The 22,792-nt window shown below is 33.6% G+C and overlaps 1 protein-coding gene across 11 annotated transcripts in view; it reads left to right on the forward strand.

Moving 5' to 3' along the window:
• Nucleotides 1–22,792, forward strand: part of LOC145972895 (phosphatase and actin regulator 2-like) — a 208,198-nt gene that overhangs the window by 35,138 nt on the left and 150,268 nt on the right. The window lies entirely within an intron of this gene.

A 22,792-nucleotide genomic window follows, 5' to 3' on the forward strand; every position in this document is an offset into this window, starting at 1 on the left:
ATACATATTCAAATGTTTCATCATAATACATAAAACAATTTTTTCTCTAACAAATTTCAAGATTTACGATCAAAAAATTTCAACTTTTCTCAGTACACATTTATTATACATATTACACATGTATATTTTTTATAAATTATAATTATTCTTGAATTGGAATGAAATTTTCTGAATAGAGACACGAGACTCGCAAAAACAAAGTACTCACTGCTAGTGAACTTGAAAGTAAACTTCATCGCTTCGCGTTATTCGATTGATTCTTACACGAGCGTGCACTTCATCGCTTCGGTTCGCCAACTGCATTTAAATAAACTAACGAGTTGAACGGCGTAAATATTGCCTCATATATGCAAATCCCGTGTAGAAAAGGAGAGAGTTGGATTTGTGACGTGGAAAGAATTAGTTAATAAGCGACGACGAACCGTGTGGCTTGACTTTCACCGTGTTTCGATTATTCGAACGATAATTGCCGGCGATTCGTTTCCATCGTTGACGGTTGCGTGATTTACGAGCGGTTGAGAATTGACGAACACCGCCTCTCGGTCGACGCGATTAGCAAGGCAGCAGCGGTGAATCGAGATAATCGACACGGCGAAGGGCGATGTCGACAGGTAAGTTAGAAAGGACGGGGGATAGAGGGGGACGGCGGGGGCGGCAAGGACGGGCGAAGGGAGGGACGAGGATGGAAACACGCGCGACGTGCGTACGTGCGAGGTAAAGAATCGCATCGCCGTCTCACTCGGATTCCGAGTCAAGGAACTCCGGTAGCAAACGCGAAAGAGGCACGACTTGTAAACAAACCCCGCGTGCGTGGACTGCGTGCGTGCGAGCGGTGCGTCGACCACCGTATACCCGGTGTCCCGAGCGACGAGATCGATATTGCTGGCGAGACGATGGCGTCACTCGTCTCGAGATATTTTTTTCTTTCACATCCCGTATACTTGGGGAATTTTCCGCGCCTTCCTCTCTCGTCGAGGCTACCTGGTCTCTTGTCTATCGCGCGAGGTCGTCGGTCGTTGTGCGAAGAAAGGGACAAAGGGAGGCGGTACGCCATGGCGCCGGTAGTCCTGCTTTTCCCGTCTCTCTCCTCTTCCTCGTGTGCGCGAGATTATTACACGGCCCTTTATTATCTCTGGAAGTTACGTTTTAAACGTAGCTCTTTGGGAAACACGGAAAATTGCGTATATAGTAAGGGAAGATAGATAGCACGGGAGAATGGATAACTAAATATGGAGATGATACATAGTTTTATGGACGGTAAATGCGACGCGTTTTTTTTTTATTGCGATATAAAATGTTACTACATACATGTACTAAAAAGCATCATTTTTTAAAAACAACCACTAATATTTTCGTTATTATTTATACGATGTAATTGTTCGCCACTTTTACGTTTATGTCACGCAGAAAGTTAACGACAATAAATCTCCATCTCAACTCTTTCAATATCTCAATTCGTAGGAATCTTTTACGCGTATATATTGCTACAGACGATAAGACATGCAAAGACATGTAATCTCTTCCGACCGGAACTATCAGACCAAATATTATTGCGTAGTTATACACACACACATATGTATATATATATTTCGAGATTAATATTTACTCTATCCATTAGCTGAGATAATGAATCGATAATTAAACGAAGATAAAGTTTCCTGATTTTCATATCAGTATGTGATTAATCGTGATTGGGTTACGATTATTTAATCGCAATAGGAGCTTGCATAATCGTATTTAATAAACGGAAGCTGACCGAAATGATATAATAACATTTTAATTACATTCTTTTCCCGTGTGCAATTTTACATAAAAAAGACAATGATAAAAGACAAGAATAAAAGAGTAGGAGAATAAAATAATTCTGATTAAAATAATATGCCAATTCAAATCTCAATTATAACTAGAATCTCTTCCGCAAGAGCTCTTCAAGATTTTATTCTAGATTTTATTTCGTTGTTTTTTCTCGATTGGATTTTAATAGCGCGCGGATTTTTCTCGTACGATAGGTACGTGCCTAAGATTTTTATCTTTTTTTGCTTTTCCGTTGAGAATTTTCTCTACGAGGTACCGCTTATATTGCGTTGCAGCTGAATCACATGTTCGCGTTTGTGATGATCAATCATTCTCAATACACGATTATAACTGCGCAGAGAATCCACTTCGAAATATTAGTTTCGTCTACAGTTTTATTATCCGAGAACACACGTCACAGAATAAACTCTACTTAAGTATTACATGCAGAAAGCGTGGACGTCATCTCAATTATAATAGTTGAATGTTATTTTTCAACAACAAACTACATTTTTTTCTGTACAATTAATCGATGTTAGAATCTAAACGAATAACGAGAGAACGAATCGTGCGGCAAACGCAATTAATAGAGGGAATTTCGACATTGGCGAAACCAGAGTATTTAGTTCACCGCCATCACGAAACCGCTTCATTAACAGCCTACGAAACAATAAATACGCCAGATGCGTTACGCAACGCGTGTGATCGTCTATGCTCGAGCAAACGGGAGAAAAAGCATGGTTGATGCAGTAATGGGTGCAGAATGCAGACGTAATGTGGCAACGTCGCGCGGAAATCATTCATTGAGTAGAGAGCCGCTCTTGGTCGGTCGGTCGACGACTGGCCGACCGACTTGGATAAGAACAACGGAACTTTGGTGACGAAGGGCTCTCCGACGTTGACAAGAGGCCCGAGTTCGTCAATCCGACGTCTGCGATGTGTCTTAAGGATCGAGAAGGCAACTCTAAATCTCCATTAATCCTTATTTAAGCACGCGAGGCTGTTGCACTTCTCATGCGATTTAAACTCTCTCTCAATCCTTCTCTAAAGTTGATTTTTCGAAATATATATTTCTAGTTTGAAATATATACTTCTAGTTTTATTAGGTTTTATTTAATTGTCAATAATCAAAACAAATATATTTATGTAAATTTTACGTACTCATATTTATATTATAAATTGCACACACGTCGACATATATTATGAAGATAACTAAAATAATATAATTGCCTCTTTTTAAATACTCTCGTTTTCCTTTTTATCGTTACTGATCGATTTATTCAATTTGTTTATCGTGTAATTAGGTATATTCTGTTTTATATCTACATCCACGCGAGATTTATTGCTCCCAAGTTGATGTTTGCTCATTTAAATAACAATTCTTTATTTAACTCTATCAGGCATATTCCACGGGATTACTTGGTAATAAGACTCGTGTAAATAACGTAAATTCGACACGGCATAAAAATATGAGCTTTTTTCTTACGTCTTCGACATAATTTCCCTCGAGTAAAGGTAAAAGCAAGAGAGGAATTTCCTCGTTTAATCCATAACTATATGTACCAGGTAAAATGTTAATTATTTCACAGAAATGTGTGTGAGAGTTCTTTTGTTTCTTATCTACTTTCAGCTGTTGTAAAATATCTCTTAATCTATTTTATTAAAACTTTACTCTTGAAAAAATAAACAATTTTCATTTAGTTGATTGATTTTTATTAACGTCACTCATTTTTAATAAATTTTAATTAATAATATGCATCTTCTTCATGATAAAAGTTAAAAACAAATTTATATAAAAGGATCATATGAATATCAAAAGTAAAAATTATATAAAAAATATTTCTTAAAATAATATCATATATTTTCTAATAACATTAATATTGAAAAGATTTTTACTGCAAAATTAAAATGTGTAAAATAAATAAAAATATTTTTGCTATATCGTTACGATAGGGAAATTTACATTATCGTCAATTCAAGATCGTTTAAAAGTCAGACGTGTTCGTTAATTAATTATTCAATTACACATATTTTTTTCTCCGAATTGTACGAAATGTATATGAATATTTCTTTGCGTAACGCTGGCGCTGGCTTATCTCGATGCTACGCTAGAAGCAAGAACAAAACATGACTCATAGAAGATTCATCGTCTAATTTCGCGCGTATATACCGAGCTTTTCCACAGCGAGAAACTCGTCGTCTGAGCGAGACAGCAATCGTGTCTGTTTCAAGTTACGTTTGCGGCCTTTTTTAATGTGTCAATAATTATGAATCAGAAGTATTCAAATTAATGTCCACTTAATACGTAACTTTTGATCGAGCTGCTATTTATAAATAATTAATAATCAATATAAAAATCATTTTATTTGAGAATAAATTAGTCTCCTATCTTGGATTACTAAAAGAATAACAAAATATCGCGGCAACCACAACTTTCGGGGCCGTTCTGTATATTATGTTACGATCGCTCGTCTGTATTTTAACACAAGTCTCAGACTGACACGTCAAGAAAGTTGCCGCGGGCGTATAACTGTACAGTACAAATAACATCTTATCTAGAAAAGAGTACAAAGTACGGAGAAAAGTTTGCGGTCGAGATTGAAAGTCGTCTGGCGTTGGACATGTTGAGAAAAGTAGCTGCGAAGTTTGCGCGATATATATATTTCATGATGTACGGGCTGGTAAATGTCCTATTCGATTCACGTATCGAGACACAGAGGAATATCTTTTCTCAGATGGAAACCAAAAACGAAATAGTTGACGGAGAGTTGTTCTCGTTTGTTAACAAGAATAAATCGACGAAGAGAGAAATTGCCATAAATACACAATGAGTTGAAAAATACATGAGAAATAAACGTGACGAAGAAACTTGACGTTAATCGTACGAGATAAACATTATAAGACTTATGTACTACACTAATAGGAATTACTGCGTGACAGATAGATGTCAATGAAGTTGTTCACGAATTTTTGGTCGCAGCAGTTCACCTCTCGACCTGCCCTTAATTTCGCTCGAGGTCAAACTCGTTACAGCTCGAGACTTGACAAGCCGCCTTTGCCACCGCCGTCATATGATTTGCTCATTGAAAGAAGAGCTTTAAGCCCGTCGCTCGGCAGCAGCCACGTATTTACCGCGGAATGTCAAGGCTGCTGCTGATCGGAGCGAACGCACATTTCTACGTAGAACAACACACATCGCGCTTATGAAACGCGGCGTGTATCAATGGGAGAGGCTCCCTGTCAGTCTCCGCGTCGATGAGCTCATCGATTTGGCGTCGAGCGCGAAAACGACGCGACAGCGGCGCCCGCCTTTCGATTTATCATCTTTCACCTTCTTCGCGAGCTTCTCTCTCGTCCACTCTCGTCTCTCGGTTACCTTCCTCTCCTCTTTCCTCGCTTAACTCGCCATATAATTAGCTCCTCTTTTCGTGTCGAGAGACGCGCGCGGTTCCCACGTGCCGTCGTCGGTGAGTGCGCTTGGCGTTACGAAAGCCTGTCGTCTCACCTTTTTCGCGATGTGTTAACGTAGTACGCGATAAATGAGCTATTGCACTCGCGTTACGAAATTTACGACGGCGCGGCCAGTTCACGATATAAAACCTGGATGTTTATGACGATATAAATTGCGAGCGACGATACCAATAGTCCGCGATTAGATTTTTATTTTTTACGCGCGACAAACTCTCTTTTCTAATTGTTTTTCACGATTCATTATGTATGATTTAAAGCTAGTACATTTATTCGCAAATTTATTCATTTTATGAATATTAGATTTTTTTTTTAATATTCTGTCTTTCTGTTGCTTTTAATTTTTTCAAAATTTACGTTTTTTATAATATATCTGTAAAGTAGCGTGATATGTAATTGTGTGTTGCGGAATTTTCTATCGTAAATTGAGTGATTATATACACTTAAACATTTGCGAGGGCGTTTGGCAAAGTGGCGAGAGGTGAACAACTTTGCGGCTATTTTCGACAACATTCGGTGTCGATCATCTACTCGCAGTACAAGTACTACGGCTGTATTTTTCCATCCAATTCTCGTCATATCGAATTACCTAAATCGAAGAGATCGATATATTCGTAGCTATTCCTGTATCGAGCAGATGTTTTTTTTCCTTTCCCTAATCGTTAGTCGTTCCTTTTTCTTTGACAAGTCTCTTATTATGAAACAGACAGAATTTGCTCGATAATATTCTTTTTTTCTTTTTATTTTTACGCCAATTTACGAGTTAGAAAATATATATTTAAAAAATTAATAACGTAATTAAAAAATTCTTCATTTATTTAGCAAAATTTAAAGAAATCACTATATTTTTTAATTATTTTTTATTTATTTTTGCTTCATAAATATTTTCAAAAATATTGTAAATCTCAACTTTTTACCGTGCTATTACGTACTTTTAGCAGAAACTAGTTTTCTGGAAATATAAGATTTACAACTTTCGTTGTGTCAAATCTCAGACGTTTGCAACATATTAATAGCGATTAAGATTCATCCAACCGTTTACAACACAAGACGCGTGTATTCGAGAAGCCGAAACGTTCTCCCATAATAACAATAGGCCACGATTCAGGACGTGTGAATGTGATCAAAGCGAATACGAAGTGAAATTGAAGTGCGCGGAGCGGTGCGGTAGGATCGGTCAATGTAGCAAATTTTACTGGACGCCATCACGCCATTTCTAATTTATGATTCTCTATAGTCGAGTTAAGACGAGTTCCTACTCTTCCCTTTGTAAAGTTTCAACGGCGCCGCTCGTGCGTGCATACATAGGTGCGTGCGTGCGTGCGTGCGTGAGCCGCTTTGTGTCTTGATGCGGATAAGATGAATGTTAAGTCGTTCACACGATTGAAAGAGTTAATTTTAGTACTAGTGCGTCGGCGATTATAGAAAGCGTTCTTTAGGCGTGGCAAAAAGTTTGGATATTAGATCCTATTCACACGGTGACACCACCACTTTACGTCTGGCAACTAGATTACAGTATATTAGTAATTAGCGTTTAAATTATTTACTGGAACTTTTCATTTCCGTTGAGCCGAGTTTTTTTGGAGTTTAGATTAAATATTCTTCTTGTAACATTTATATGTTTGTGTACAATAGTAGATATTATCGATAATAAAAAGATTGTCAAATTTAACATTATTTTATTCGAAGTCGGTCTTCTTGAAAAAATTTGTGAAAAAGTACGAAATTAAATTATCCTTACCAAAAGAAAATATAATTAAATATTCGGTATGCGCAAAAAATTAAAATAATAATCTTTCTCTGTTTACAATTATACTAAGAAAAGTCAGATGTGATAATTTAATCTTTGATTTATGCAAATGCAAAAATCCTTTGTAAACGTTGTTATTTTTTGAGAATGTTAAAGTGTAGAAAATTGTAATGTACTGCATTAATTAATGAATCATTTTATGCATGATGAAAGACTCGGAATTGATTCAACAATGTTATGCTACGACTCATTGACTATAGTTGATTCATCGATTACGTCAGACATATACTCGTCAGAAGTATTTTCTCAATAATCATCTAGTAAGTAATATTATATGTAATCTAATGAGTAAGAAATATTGAGTTCAAACTTATTTCTTAGATTCTATTTTACAGATTTTAAAGTTTACAATTACAGAATTAATTTCATTAAAAAATTCTTGTTGAAAAGGTTATATTTTTTTCTTATATATTCTCTCTATATAATAAGTATTTTGTCATACATTCATATTTATTTGTATAATAATTTAATCTAATCGAATAGATTTGTACTCTCAAATCTCATATGACTCAAATCTCATATACTATAGAAATAAATTTTGACGTAATATGACAAAATATATACTTAACTAAAATGCAATATAAATTATACTAAATGTTTTCGAGGGATTATTTATGTAAATTGAGAGGAAGATCGCCATAAAATTTCAATTTAAAATTAAATCATGTTGTCCGTAATTTCCTCTTACAAAGTAAATGACTCTAGTTTGCTTGTTTTTGAAATTACTTCAATCTAATGATAGCAGATATGTAGTCCTTAGTCATAGTCACAGTGTGATGTCGACAGAATGTATTTTTCTCACAGAAAGAAATTAACGTTCGCGTCATATTTACCGCTCGTATAAAATTGTCGTTATTAACAGAGTGTCATGTTGCAACTATTACCAAGGGAACGATATAAAGGATACAAAGTTGGTAGGACAGGTTCTCTTCCGCGAGCAACAAAATTGCCAGTGGGCATTGCCGCGTTGTTTGCCTTATTTGCGATTCAAGTAAACGCGAATTCCCGTGATAGAACTATGTGTAGTCATTTTCGTTGGTTGCGATCGAGTTTTATTGACAACTTGGTATCGATTTTAGTGTCGTAGAGAGTGTCGCGCGTGATTGCGAAACATATATACGTTGAAAATAAATTAATGCAGAAAATGGAAAGCCAGAAACTTATAATCTAATAAATAATATGAACGTGTTGTTTCACATATAGAAAATTATAATAAAAATAAAATTGTATATGATAATATTTTAATATAAGAGAGTTTTTAATTTAAATATATTTTAAAATAAAAATTTAAATTTACCAATATATATAATTTTTATTTTCTTGCAATCTATTGAGAGATGATCAAACACATCGAATAAACATGATTCTTGCAACGTGAAAATAAATAGTCGATGTACATTCGTCTACTTTTCTTCTTCTGTTTCTCTCTTTCTCTCTTTCCTCTCCATTATTCTTCGTTTTCTTTCTATCTCGCGCTTTAATTGGAGTCGTTTAACATGGGTAGAATTTTCCGCGTAGCTTTGACGAAACAAATTACCGGTTTTCTGCTTGCCATAAATTTTGGACGTGTTTTCTTTTGTCTTTGCTTTTACGAGTATTTTAATAATTCGTGATAAAATTTTCGCGTTTTGATTTTCAAATTATAGTTTAAAAAAATATATAGAGGAAGAAATGTTAAATGACTTTAGGAAATATGTCTAGATCTTTATCTCATGCGTGCGGTGCCTTCGTAAGTTTCTTGATGAACGTGACGGTTTTCCTAACAAAGCAATTCTTTAGATTGAATTATTGTCATACTTCTGAAACGCATAGCGTGCTCAATACAAGAGCAAAGTCTACGTATTCGCTGATTGCTGTGCTTCGTACAAAGTTCGATAATATTTTTCAATTTACGTCAAATGAATTCTTTGCGTACGTATCGAAGCGAAGAAAGAACGTGCGTTTCGCATTTCTGGGATATCTGATATTCTATCGAGCCGTTCGATATCCTGCCGTTGAATCAGATATGTCAGCCGCAGGTTTCGATATTGTATACGATTATACTTTTGCATATTGAAAATGTGTTATATTTCTTTTTTTCTCAAAGAGAGTATTTTATATAAACGTACTATAATTACCGAGACGTTAAAAACAGGTAAATTGAAAGATCCTGAGAGAAAGACACTGCTTCGAGGGTTGCATCATTCTAAAGAACGCATACGCTGCCCACGCAACAATTATACTAATAAGACTCGGTTAATTAGGAGTCTTGGAGTTCAATGTGCTTCGAAGTCGTATGTGTGTGATATTTTATCTGTATTTAAACATTCTTAGAGTCGAATCTTTTAAAACTTGAATGAAACTATTAAATATTCAAGAATAGGAGGAATTATAAATACATATTACATGAAAAACAAGAAATTTTATTCGCGTCAATAATAGATCACACTTTATGACAATACTAAACAAGATACGCATACATTTCGATGTTTTAATTGCTAATAAGAGATCGAATAAGTTTCTGTTCCATTTTCTATGGACCTAATTTGTCTGAAAAATATATTCGCGACGCTTTCGCGAGATCGGTGACTCGAACGAAATAAGAGAAAGCATTTAATAATACGCTATATGAATTAATTTTATTATTATTGTAATTCTAAGTTGCCATTGTAACAGTTTTCTTCCGTCGTTAGCGCTTTCATTTCACGCTAAGCGAGTACGAGGCACAGTGATTTAAGCAATAAGATATGGACATACGTAACTGTATAATTTAATTACAATTAAAGATAAATTACTCGTAATAGGGCTTAATAATTAAAGATAAAGATAATATCTTTATATTTAATTATACAAGATAAATATCTTAAATATAAAACAAGTAAAGTATTTCTTGATATGTTATATATAAACAAAAACAATTTTATATATAATTATATATAATTTTATATATAATTTAATTCCATTATATAAATCACATTTTAAAATTAATTTTATATATAAGTAATTTAATTCCATTATAATTTGATTATTTTAAATGGAATTTATTATCACACAAAACCAATATTCTATATACTATATAAATAAAACATTAAAAGAAAGTTTTGTGCGAATTCACATAGCATTTTTTTAATTTACGACTTTACGATATTGCAAGTGTGATGATAATTTGCAATATCGAAAGTCTGCGACAAAATAATTCAGGGAACGACACCGTAGCCGCTGATAAAAGTTTCATGAATGAAAACAGGCGGCGGCCGAATAGATAACCGGTATATCGAGCGCCGATTTTTCTCTTTCGGAATTTCAAGGTGCTCATAAATAATTCGCGAGAGAGCTCTCTCGACGAATCTCAGGGGGGTCAAAAGTGAGAAAGTGCAACTCGTGCGGATAAATATTTGCACGCACAGCGTGGTATCGTCAGAACGCATTGCCGCATGTATGCAACCGGTATGTGTGTATCCGCTTTCTCTTTCTCTCTCTCTTCCTCTCTCTTGCTCTTTCTCTCTCGACTCTGCCTAGTCTGCCTCGGTATCTCGTTTGCGGGTGAAACAGGACATGCCGCGTTAATTACTCATTACGGCATAGGGACGAGCCTAGAATATTTCCGGACAGCGACACCATCAGAATTAACCAGTATCATGTTCCGATCTGTAATGGGGCGAATTGAGAGTCAATTATCATTATCCAGGCACACACATTGAATACCTGCGCGCGAATTTATTTAATTTTTAAGATTTAATTTAATTGTCTATAAAAGATTTATTATAAAATATTTATTAAATATGTATTCTCTCTCTCTTTATATATATATATTATATATATATATATATATATATATATATATATATATATATATATATATATATATACGCGATATAGATACAATATATATATATATTGTATCTAAATTTAGAGCGAAGCGTGGCACAGTAGATAAGCGCACTAATCTACAAAGCCAAAGGTCCCGGGTTCAATTCCCGATAGAACCGAAAAATTGTATACGCTCTCTCGGAAGACAAATCGATGGCAAATCGAGAAATCTTGCCAAAAGCATCTCTCTAAAGGAGCCGTTCGGAATCGGCATTAAACTGTAGGTCCCATATACGTGTGATAATCTGGTGCGCAACACAGGTATATGAAAGAGAGAGATCATCACGTTCGAAATTGAACAAAAAGACTGAGATGATGATTTAGTAACATAAACTGAAGTTTATAACTGAAGATATTATATATATCGACACCTGCACTGAAAATAATATTTTGAAAATATTTTTTTTACATATCTCTCAATAAATCAAAATTACTCAATTTAACTCGCAAAATGACACACCTAATTAGCATAGCATTTCCTCGCTCATGCACTTAACATTGAAATATAACGCGCATTTTAAAATGTTTCTCGAATTTTTACGAAGGGGATAAATCGATCTTTCGTTCTATACACGTTTTCCCTCCTGTCGATGGCAATTGCGTCGCGACGCCATCCCCTCCGACGCTTTCCTACTTTTTTTCCGTGGCACGTGGAAAGCGTCTATTGTGATCGCCGCCTAAGCTACAGAGAAAGGGAATAAGGGAAAAACGCCGATAAGCGTTATCATTAACGCAATATGAAACGTGACGACGTATCACAATAGGCCGTTAAATTTTATGTGTAGCATTGATAAAATTATTGCCATTCTCGTTGCAAGATATTAACATTTTATTAATTCCGCAAGAATTTTGCAAGAATTTTTCCTTTTATTCTTACACATGATATTATAAAATATTTGTATGATAGATAAAATTGTAAACATTTTTATTTACTGTTAAGCCCCTCGATATCAGAGTGCCGCGTTTGCGACCCAATTCGTCTAACTGCCATAAATCAGCCGCGGAATGCATTTCACGAGACTCTCTCGTCGAGATATATCTCGTGAAGCTTAAGTCGATCGACGTTTTAACGATGGAAATATTTTCCCGGCATTGAATGGCGTTCTTCGAATATGGAATGCAATATATGTATCTCAAAATTGTCTTGTATTTGAACGAGCACGAATAACAATCACTAGTATTTATAATATATCAATTGTCGAACAAATGGAAAATAATTATGTATAAATGTTTTTGAATTCGCATATTCTTTAGCTTTTCGTAACCCTCGTTAAAATTTTTTTGATAAAAAATGCATATAAAGTCATTTTTCTTAAAGATAATAGAAAATGACAATAAAAAAATGTATACATTAAGTAATAGTTTTGATGTAAAAAATGTTTCTCGAATGAAAAGATACTTGTTGATTCTCATTAAATATACACTAATCTTTGAGAATTGATGATTTATTTTTTTATCTTTTATTCTTAAAGCGTGAAATTATATTTGGTAAGAAGAAAATAACTTTCGATTCTCGAGCGCATTGTTCAAGAACGAGCGCGAACATTGTCAAGTGAAATTGTAAAGTAAATTGCTGGATACAATCTGAATTGTTGCAAATTGCCATTTTCAAGTTTGCATTGTTATCCATTTCGTCACGATATCACGGCATCGTTGACACTATTCGAATGTATTGGAAGACTTGGTGAATTCGACGAGGCGCGACGTCCGCAAAAGTAACGGATCTACGCGTTACTCGTTCTACCGTGACGCCGTTACCTGTCAGCATTACCGTTCCCATTTTTCGCTTCGATTACGATCGCGAGAGAAAAGAAATCAATCTAGGCGCGATATTACGCATGTCTTCGCCATGTGTTGTCAATGTGTTGTCATGTCAATTACATATATGTATTTTGTCTGATGTCATAAAAGGCACTTCAAATCGTTATTGATTCACAATATCGAATGGAAATATGAAAAAAATCGTTACGAAATCGATTATTTTATAATAAACGAATTATTACTGTAACCTGTATTTCGCGTCACAAATGACGCGGTATGACAGATGACAAGTGAACTTTGACAAATAAATTTTTAATCGCATAAATTGATTTTTAAGCTATATTTAAAGATTGTATAATTTTTTTAGGTTAGATATGTTATTAAAAAATATATGAATTTTATATATATATATATATATATACAAAGTAAATAATTTTACGATGAAATGTTTTTATATATTCGAATTTATGTTGCTTCTAAAAGTTTGAAATGCGATCCACTTCTCTGCACTTTAAAGCGAGTGATGTTAATAAAGTTTTCATTCATCATCGTTACTAATCGGTTATACGCCAATCATTGTGAAATCGCAAGATCATAAATTATTTATACGAAAATATATTTCCAAAGAAACATAAGCACGTAAATGCATTGCGCTGCGTCATTCCTATTTTTAGCGAAGTATTCGTTTATCAGAAACATGGAAAGCTACAAAATTACATCGAGGAATGCATTTTTCAGTCCCGCGTCTTCATTTGCGGTAAGCAATATCGGCGTTTTTAGGATAATCGGTCGATAGTATATATTTTTATAGTCGTTCCAAGAAGCAAGTTATGACAATAGGCGGAAACTAAAATCGCGGAAACGTGATAAAAATAAATTATTGCAAGATTATCGCAAGAACGTCACAAGTTTAAATGTTTCTTTTTCAGACTTTATCATGCGAAATCACATTTATATTTTTACATGATGCGATTTTAGGATTAAAAAATTGTAACAAACGAATATTTATTTAGCAGCAATCAAGAATATAAATAAAAATAAACGGATTAAATTGTCGTCAACGGTCTAATATTAGATATTCTGAATGTCATGTTAAAAATAATTTTTGAACTTTTTCTTCTGTACATCATATATTATATTGTCACATATATCTGTACGTTGCAATGATTTAAGTGGAAGGCACTTGATGTCGCATTTCATATTGTTTCGGCTAAACGCGGATAATTTAAAGCACTGGCTGTTGTTACTATTTTCCATCTCGGCTTATCATTGCTATTCGACGATTTTCCTCAATAATTATTTTTCTTCTTGGTCGCTTATGATCGAAAACTTAATGATTATACGCAATCGATTTTTTCCTTGACTACTTCCGAGATTTCTCGAGATAATTGGAACGAACAGCGTCGCGTTTCTTTTGCGCTCTGACATTGTCGGAATTGAAAGATTCCTTCCGATTCCTCGAGATGACTTTGCGTCGATTGAAACCGAATAGGTTTTTATGTAATATTATTGTCCTTTCTCTCGTCTTGGTCTTGGTATCTAATGTTAAAGAATTGCAGTAATAGCAGCTAGTTTTTAAAATTTTATTCTTCAAAATGCGATTTACGTACAAAGAAGATTATAATTTTTATATTCACCGAACAATAGAAATAATTATATTTAATTATCTGAATACAAAGAAAAAATCTTATGTGTCAAGTCAGAAGATATTCTTTAATTATTTTTTTCAAGATTAAATAATTACATCAATTTTAAAAATTTCTGTTAAATATAATTTTTTTTTAAATTAGTTACAAGTCTTAGTCGCGATTAGATTTATCTGGTGATAAAGTCAGTGCATTTTCGATCGAATAATCGAGAGAACAGTGCATCTCTTTTGTTGTTACATACCGACGCCAGTATACATTTACTTCATTGTCGCTTCTACTCGGCAACAAGACCTCTTTAGACAAGTCGAGACTGGCCTGGTTCTATTCTAGTGCCATAGCTGACAGGATAAACACTCGCGATAGCAACGACCCTGTCGCAATATGGCGCGGTCAAGGTTTGTCCAGACAAGGTTCTTTGGTGTATTTCGAATGCAATTGCCGCCCTGGCGCACACGATGCATCGGCTCGTAAAATAACTACTATTTCGATTTATAAATCGTTACGATTGCCAAGTACGAATTATGCGTTTTCTTTAGGCTCAAGATCTGGTAAGATGATACATTAGTTTTGAAAATTTTGATATTCTTTAATTTCTTTGATAAATTCTACGTCAAGGTTTGTTAAAAAAAATTTGTTTTCCAACATTAAATATTTTGATAATGTACTTTTTCTCTTGATTTTTCTGTCTGAAAAGACTAAAGGACTTGAGTAACGCTAGATCTTGCCGTTATTGATAGCCATATTCCGGGTAGTTAGAACAAATTGGTATATTGGCATTTTGTCGATCCTCCTGAGAGAAACTTGTTTTTCCGCGCTGTGAAAAACTAGTCGACGCATCGTACATATAATGAGAATCAACTTGCGGTAACACGCTGACGGAATGCGGAATATACATTCCACTCTTGCTTACGTAAGAAAGATCGCTTCTGTCTTATTGCATCTTCATATAAGTCGATTGTATCACAGCTGACGAGATGATATCAATAGTTGACTAAGAAAGTATTTTACCTATCTTGAGAAACATCACTTTCACACATTTTTATCATTTGTTTGCGCGCGAGAAATCAATTTTCATACAAGCACCGATTCTCTCGATTAGATTTACCGTCGGCGTTTCTGAAAAGTGGTACTAAAATCTTTACGCTATGCCGGATTCAGCCGTTGCAAAAGGTTATATGGGCGCGCTGAGACCGTTTTATAGGCCGTTGCATCGGTGTGTGGTCAGGGTCGACGATGTATCTACATGAGATGTATACATTGAAAGCTGATCGTGCATTCCGCGCATCTAACCTTTCATCCTTTTATTTTCATAGCTTCTAAAATTTTTTCTAGATAAATTTTCATAAAATATAAATTTTTATATATTGTGTATGCGCTAAAATAAAATTATACATAATCATTAATCTTTAGCGCAATTTTTCACAAACTAAAAATAAGAAGTGAGGAGAGAAAGTTGAAACAAAAGAATTTTTTTAAAGGTAGAGGAAAAAAATATTTTTTTTTATAATAAAAGTTATGATAAAATAGTATACAGGCGTGATAATTTTGCAAAAACATGTAACATATTATTGGAAATCATATATTGAAAGCGGTCATATATAAAATATGATATATTATTTTTAAAAAAAGCATATTAAAAATGATATATTATTCAAAATACACATTTACAATTATACAATTGCAATAAATCAATAAATGGATGCATAAATTTCTATTTTTTTCATTGCAATCATAAATATTGCATCGGATGCCTTGTAAAAAAATTGGCTAATATCTTTTCAAATATATTATACTAAGACAATCATTTCCTTTTTTTCTAATAAAATACTGTTTATAACTTCTTTTTGAATATATATTGATGCAATCATATGAAAAATTAATTTTATTGATATTTGAAATCTTTACAAAAAACTTGGATAAAATATTTACGATGCCCTTTTCTTGAGGAAACCAATTTGTACTTGCTCTTTAATCGTTGATACTTTTTATCGACTCAGTGTGCACAAAGTGTGATACAGAATAGAATACAGTAAACATCAAAAATTGCATTTAAATGTTTTGTTATACGTTGCCTTCCGTTTACAAAACAAACTCGTAAAGTTGATTGAACATGTTTAATGTTTTTTGAGGCGTTTTATTTTATCTTTGTAAACTTTCTGTTTTTTTAACACATAAAGTAAAAACTAATAAATATAATTTTATTATTTAAAACTTTATTACTACTTTTTAAATAATAAATCTGAGAGTACTAATACTTTTTAAATAATAAATTTAATCTTAATATTTAAAACTTTTATTATTAAAAAAAACTTTTTAAAGAAATTTTTACTAAAAATATATAAAATGTAATAATTTATATATATATATATATATATATATATATATATATATAATATATTTCTAATTATAGTAATTATATTAATTATAGTTACAAAATAAATAAGTATGAATGATATTACATATGAAATATTGACATTTAATCTACTATATGTGAAATAAATTTTTTCTAATGGACTTTCATCACTTTCAAAGAAATTTCTTCTTTGAAGATACACTGTTCAAATACATTGAATATATTTCGAAAAAATTGTATACAAAATTCTGCAAGTAATAGAATTAGTCATGATATTTTCACAGTTGATGACCCGTTGATTTGATATTGGTTGCCACTCAAGCATGCCTATCGATCAGACGTGGTTATCGATTCCGCACGAATTCCCGACCTTTCCCCGATTCCGTCTGCTTTCAAAGAGGCTGCGACCGAGCTGACTAGGTTAACACTATTGAACCACGTATAATGTGACCATGTAATATCGGGACATATCGAATTATTCCACTCATATGATCGATCTATTGTACATCTCGATCGATATATTATACATCTGTTTATTTATTTGTGCATCATTTGCACAAAACATTTATTGCGTGTAATAAGCTTTACCTACTAAAAGAATTCATTCGTTATTTGCATGTGTATGTATATCACGCAAATATTTAATATTTTTTATTAGTAAATAATTAATATTTATTATTTCTTGTTGTTTCTTTGCTATCTAACATATTTTCCATTTCGTGGAAAATATTAATGGTTTCTGTTAAACGAATATATACATATATATATTTGATTTTTTGTTATGTAAATAATTTCTGAAATGCATGCGAAAAGATTTTGCATTGTAAAGCGAGATTTTTGTAGCGATCTCGAGATGAACGATTGAATTTCGAACAATGTGATCGATGGATGTTTATATAATTCCATCTATACAATTGTTCTACGGCATTTATCATTCCCATTGTCACGATACACGAGAATGACATACTCGTAAGTTGACTATCCGCTCATTCATCATTGCAATTTCGCCTCCGTTAATTCGAATACCACAACAACTCTTAATGTCCAAGATTTCCTGTTTGTCGAGACAACCTTGCATTGATTTCGACTAAATGACAGTCTCGTTTCGATTAATATGACACATTTAATTAGTTGATTAAAATAATATCGTAATATAAAAATAAAAAACAAAATGTCGTATAACGAAATTTTGTTAAAATTAATATTTGTATTATATTGGTAATCTTGTGCGCTATTTTTGTTAAAAAGAATAGCTTCTATAATTTTAAAAATAGAGTATACGCGCGCAAATTGTTCGTTATTACATACAATTTTTAGCAATCGTTCACTTCAAGAGAAATGGATTAGTGCGTCACGATGATTAACGTGAGATAAAAATGTAACGATTCTTCGCGATTTCCGAAGTATGAACAAAAATCATAAATAAAAATTATGCCACATTAGGAATGAAAGCAAAAAACAAACAATTCTGAGTCATATTTATTTCGTTACAATTTTATTTATAACTCACAGAAATATTATATGATTTTACAAGTGCTATTGCGTAGTACAAAGTTTTGTATATATAAAATAATATTTAGAAACAATATGAAAAAATACTATATGTAAATGTAATTGGAATAGATACGCAACTCTTCCATTGAATATTCAGAAGATTTATTGGCCATAACCTTTGAAAAGCACATCTCACGCATCTTCAATAGTACAGATCAAAGCTTTCCCTTCGACCATTCAATCTATCCTTTGGCCTCAGCTCTTTTCCATTCAATGTGTCGTAGATCGAACGGAATGGAACACCGCACAATTTCACCTATTTCTAAATTAAACTGTTTTTCCTGTAAAATATTCATATTATTGAAACGTAAAAAATATATCTCTTTCTATTTTTTTCTATCATTATCTCATTCGTTTTTAATTTCTTTTATTCAATTTATAAATTTGGAAATTTATATTTTTAACTCAATGCTAGCAATATTATATATCACATCGAATCATGAATAATATTCACTGCTTAAAATATATGTGTCAAATAAATGATAGCTCGTTTACTTGATAAAAAATCCTAGAAGAAATTAAAGATCAACTTTTGAAAGAAATTTAGTCTATTTATGCTGCTAAATTTAGTGTCCTTATCACTGCATATCAGCGACAGATATGAGCAATAATCTCAACATTCGCTTCTCTTTTTGCCAAATTCCTCGTTGATGAATTCACGAATCAGCGAAGTGTGTCGAGCCAATTTTTGGCGAATTTCCACGAGGAAAATAGTTCGTGGGCGCCTTCATAACGCTGCCAACAACCTTCCACGGCAATTGGGTTGTAATTTGGGAGACAAACGGAGGAATGAATGATGGTCGTGATTAAAAATATTTTCTTCGCGTTGTACTGCACGGTGAGCTGCAAAAATTCATGTTTTTCTGAATTAGAAAATATAAATCCCTTGGAGCGAGGTATTGTAGAGTGTATAACGTGAGGAATTTTTCACGGATGAATTTGTCATTCAATTTGTCAGTCGATTTTATATAAATTCTGGAGACAAAACTTATGTAACAAGATATTTGTTTTATTCCTCAATGAAGGGTAATATAAAATCAAAAATATTATTTAATATGTCTCTATATTGGCTCCATATAAAATTGCTAATTATACTGCGAAATTGCTTATCGAATTACCAAAAATTGATTGGATGCATAAATATTTTCTGAGATTAAAAATTTAAGTTACAGCGTTCCAAAAATGCCATACTTATGTATTGCTTTGTTTGGCACGAATATTTCGAGATTAAGATGTCAGTAGAATATTGCTGCCAGATATAGCTTTTTTTTCCTTTGTGAAACATACTTTGTTGGTAAGCTTGTAGTCTCGTTCGTTCGCATAAAGTCGTGTAAGAAGACTGTAATGCGTGCCAGACGATGTTAGCTGCAAAATGCCGGGCAGTTCGCCGATAAAATGTTCCTGCACATTCCTCGGCAAAGAGTTCGCCTACTTCTCGAACTATTTGTCGGACGCGACGAAAATTTCATTGCTCCGAATTGGCGAAGAGGATTTCTTGGAATTGGGCCATCTTTTATAACGAATTCCATATACGGCGATTAAGTGTATTTGGCCGCATATACTTCCGGCAGCGAAATAACTCCTCTTTGTTATGCGACGATAAATATTCATGCCTTTCTTTTACTCCAATGTCAATTTGTATCAATACGACTATTTAAATATTTTCTTACGTTTGTGATTACTTATGGATCGTGCTCTCTTTTCCCTTGATATAAAAATATATTACGTCTCTCTCTTCTCTCTCTCTCTCTCTCTCTCTCTCTTCAAAATACATTTATCGCTTTCTATTTGCTACTGAGTAAACGTTGTATCGTATATCGTCGCAAAGCGATTAATACGTCAACGTCATGCGAAGGCGAGTCGCAAAAATACCAAAGGCGTTATAAAAGAAGACCGTGCATAGAAAGAAAGAAGGAGTAACATCCGCCCATTCGTCGTGCGATTCTTTTTATCCTACGTATGATATCTTCGTCTTTCGAACTACGGATGTATGCTCTCGCGCATCCTGAAAACGCCGCGTCTTTTATTCTCTCGGTACGTGTCTGCATCGTGATATCGTCCCACCCTTCTGTCGTGTATTACCTGCGGATGAGATACCTGTCCGCCCGCTACGTCGATCGCTTTGAGGAACGTAACGGTTCCCGGCGGAAAGTAAAAGAGAAAGAAAGAGAAAGAGGAAAGGAAGAGACGGAGAAGGATGTGATGGGAAACGGAAGAACATTCTGTGAGCTTTAATCCGCCTGACAGATCCTCGAGCGGTGAATATAAAATGTGTTGTGTTTGATGTTGATTAATGTCACGTAATAGAAAATTGACTCGTAATGCAGAAATGCTCTATTTGAATTCACAACAATTAATAATAACGTTTGCGTGGAAAATCCTTTCCCGCGTAAGATATTGTAGAGATGTTTCGTACTGTTTTAGACACAAAGCTGTTCTCGAAAAGAATGTCAAGTATTCAGGGTTAACTGAAGTCGAGAACACGTGCAGAAACAATCCGGGACGAGAAATTTTTCGGAACCGATCGCAAGGCGATTCCTCTGTTTAACGCCAATATTTTTAGCGTATCATTTATTATCGTCGATCGTTTCCTTCTGCCTTCTGCAAATAAAATGCACTACCGCCCACGTTTAAATTCGTCGCGGACAAGGCTACCGTCCGCGCGTCTGTTTTATTTATAACGCTTAGCAATTTCGTATCCGCGAACTCGTAGGAATGTCTGGGTCTCCAGTCGTCTGAGATCCGTCCATGCAGGTCATTTTTTCTTCATAACATGTTGGTAAACATACATCAACGCGAAACTTTTTGCCAACTTCCGTTCATCTTCTCGTAGGGAATAAAAATTAAATTTTCTCGTTCATTCACTCAGTTCATTCACTCAAGTGGAAAATATAATGTTTAATATTTTTGGGCTTATCTGTATGAATAATATTACACAAATACTTTTCTACACGTAGATTAATTATAAAAAAGAAGAGAGAAAATAGAATTTAATCTATACAATATTTTTCGTTATTTATATAGAATTATGTATGCATAATTTTTTACATTTTACCTTTATGCGAATTGGATGTCGTTAAAATTAATAAGGACAATGTTTATATAAGAATACACGATATTCGCAAAAGTATTTATTTCAAATAGGTTTTCAAAGGCATAATCCGGTGCTTGATAATTACTTCATTTACTTGGTAAATAATTCATCGGTTTCTTAATCGTCATGCGGCTTAACGATTTATAGTTTGATTGTTTCTCCCTTTTCTCCATGTGTATTGTGCACGTCTTTATTGAAATGTTCTTAATGAAGTTTAAGAGAGAGAATTGGAGTGAGAATCGACCGATGGATTTAGTCGAGTAAAACAAACCCAATAGATTCCGGAATGAAGAAAGCCCATTATTGATCTAGCAGGAATCTCAATCTTCTACAAGTATTTCATTGCTGTCTCTTGAGATTCATTGCTATATTTTAAAAAAAGATTTAGCCTGATTTATTGACGTGTGGTTTCTCATAATCAAGAAAAATGTATTTTTATTACTATAATACATATATAAATTTTTGAAATTAGCGAGCTTAATGAGAAAACGAAGACAAGCTTGAATTTGCATTTGTAAGTAATATGCGAGATGGGAATTGCAAAATGAAATACGGCAACGAAAAATGAACGAGTTTGAAATGCTAATGAAACCGAAGAGATTCGGATGAACGTAAAGAAGGAAAATTTTGGTTACAAACGAAACATCAAACACGCGAAAACAATGCAAGAAGCGCTAAAAGTTGCTCCTTTATTCGACTATGCAAATACAAGATGGCTGTTGTAACGACAAGCCGCGAAAATTTCAGAAGTACTTCAATTAAGGCCGCGCGTATAACAATATACAAGGACGTTTGGAATAAAATCACAAGCGAGCAACTATGCATAATGGAGTATCGGAAAATCGATCCCGGACTATCCGCTGAACTTCGATTCGACACTTTATCTATTGTCTCATGGAGATAATTAACTAACGATATCCCAAATATGCGACAAATCCTTCCAAGCTTTTTATTACATACTATATCGTATATCATGAAAGCATCAGTTTCTAAAATTTAGGAATATTTGTCGTTTCTTTTGATTATTCTAACATTCTAAATACAAAAGATTTTATGAATTACTTCTACATACTTGATAATATAGTAACACATTGAATTATTTTAAGCACGTGAAAACGCGTTTGCTCAAGTTATAGCGAAAGCTATAATTTTACTACCGCATAATTTGCATATCAATAAATTACCAGAAACCATATTAAATTCCTGCGGGAGTTTTATATCGCTTTACGAGCTTTCCAGTGTATGGTATCTAGGCGACTTTACTTTTGCATAGCCATAACAAATTTCCCGTTCAACCTTCCGAAACGTTCTCTTCAAGGCCTCCTTCACGCATACAAACTATGCAAATACGAAAGGATTGTTATACATAAATATAAAAGCACATGACTTCATGGCTATATTAAACTATTCAAATGTGCAAAAAGTCATGTTTTAAATAATCACCGACTTATTTTGAAACA

This window comes from Camponotus vicinus, unplaced genomic scaffold, assembly GCF_025532165.1.
Source record: "Camponotus vicinus isolate PSW18456_S1 unplaced genomic scaffold, iyCamVici1.0 SCAF_6, whole genome shotgun sequence".
In the NCBI taxonomy this organism is placed as follows: Eukaryota; Metazoa; Arthropoda; class Insecta; order Hymenoptera; family Formicidae; genus Camponotus; species Camponotus vicinus.